Source organism: Petaurus breviceps, unplaced genomic scaffold (assembly GCF_028583685.1).
Source record: "Petaurus breviceps papuanus isolate PSGF00001 unplaced genomic scaffold, PetGlider_PUasm1.0 90919, whole genome shotgun sequence".
NCBI lineage: Eukaryota > Metazoa > Chordata > Mammalia > Diprotodontia > Petauridae > Petaurus > Petaurus breviceps.
In genome coordinates, this window is record NW_027187378.1 from 18,409,719 (window position 1) to 18,411,497 (window position 1,779).

The 1,779-nt window shown below is 37.8% G+C and overlaps 1 long non-coding RNA gene across 1 annotated transcript; it reads right to left on the reverse strand.

Moving 5' to 3' along the window:
* Positions 1-632: 632 nt before the first annotated feature.
* Positions 633-1,391, reverse strand: LOC138151791 (uncharacterized). Its single transcript, XR_011165918.1, has 2 exons — positions 1,295-1,391; positions 633-1,087 (listed from the first exon to the last, which is right to left on the reverse strand). It is a non-coding gene; the product is annotated as an uncharacterized lncRNA (long non-coding RNA).
* Positions 1,392-1,779: the final 388 nt, after the last annotated feature.

Here is a 1,779-nt window from a genome sequence, read left to right on the forward strand (position 1 = left end):
ACAAGTCATTCCCCAATTGATAAATAGTAAAAGGATATGAACAGACAGTTTTCAGAGGAAGAAATTGAAGATATCTATAAGCATATGAAAAAAATGCTCTAAATCACTACTGATTAGGAAAATGTGAATCAAAATAACTCTGAGGTACCACATGTCACTGGTCAGATTGGCTAAGATGACAAAACAGGAGAATTACAAATGCTGGAGAGGATGTGGAAAAATTGGAACACTAATGCATTGTTGGTGGAGTTGTGAACTGATTCAGCCATTCTGGAGAGCAATCCGGAACTATGCCCAAAGGGCTATAAATGATTTCATACCCTTTGACCCAGCAATACCACTTCTAGGGTTGTATAACAAAGAGATTATAGAAGTGGGAGGAAGACCCATATATACAAAAATATTTATAGCAGCTCTTTTTGTGGTGGCAAAGAATTGGAAATTAAGGGGATTCCCATTAGCACTTGTTGCTAAACAAGTTGTGGTATATGAATGTAATGGAATAATATTGGGCTATAAGAAATGAGGAGCAGCAGACTTCATATTTACCTGGAGAGGCTTATATGAACCGATGCTGAGTGAGAAGAGCAGAACCAGGAGAAATTTGAACACAATTATAGACACAATGTATGTTTTTTTTTTATCAGTTATTTGTTTTTTATTCAGTATTTAGGGTTAGTATGACACTTGAGGAATTGGCTGCATTGTTGTACATACACCGATCTTTTTATATAATATGGAAATTTACAACTATTGATGTATATATATATGTGTGTGTGTTTGTGTGTGTGTGTGTGTAGACAAAAATCACATCCTCTGGAAATGTGATGCATGGAGCCATGCTATAGGAGCCCTAATGGAGAGGAGCACAAGGTAATCAATGCATCAATAAAGAATAACTACTGTATGGTGTCTTGTAGTCAGGAGTGTTGTCTTCTGGACCTACAGGAATCTGCAGTACCTACATACAAGGCAGGTAGTTTATATACCTGTGGGGCACTATCTGCTTGACACCAACTACTGAGACTATACAAGTCATATCCAGCATCATATGCAAACATCAACAGGGTTTAAACAAATAGTCACACTCTACTATTCCCCATTTCTAACTTTAGGAAGAGACTAGAGTGTGTTCACAGGTTTTACATTTCTGGTGTTCGATCAGGAATCAGAGGAAGGATTTGACCTATTCGAAAAGCCCTTAACCCCTTAACCACTGTCATGTTCTCTTGATGGCACATTAAAAGGTTTTAAAATTGCAGCTCCTTCTGGATTCCCCAAAGAGTATCTGCACTCTTCTTTAAATGGCTCTCCTCCTCTGGATTCAGGTTTACTTTCACCACATCTGAAATGCCATTCTGTCCCAAGATACATGGGACACTAAGGAAGACATCCTCATTAATTCCATATAGTCCCTTAATCATGGTGGAAATTGGATGCACTCTCCTAAGATTCTTCATAATGCTTTCTGCAGATCTGCCACAGACAAGCCAACCTCTATTTAGCCCTCTAGTTCTAAAACATCAGGGCAGTTTTCTTTGAGAACTTCCTGGAGGATGATTTCTAGGTTTTTACTTTGATCATGGCTTTCAGGTAGTCCAATAATTTTTAAATTCTCTCTCCTGGATCTATTTTCCAGGTGAGTGGTTTTTCCCATGAGATATTTCACATTGCCTTCTATTCTTTCATTTGTTTGCATCTGTTTAACAGCATCTTGATTTCTCATAAAGTCATTAGCTTCCATTTGCTCCAATCTAATTCTGAAGGAATGATTCTCCT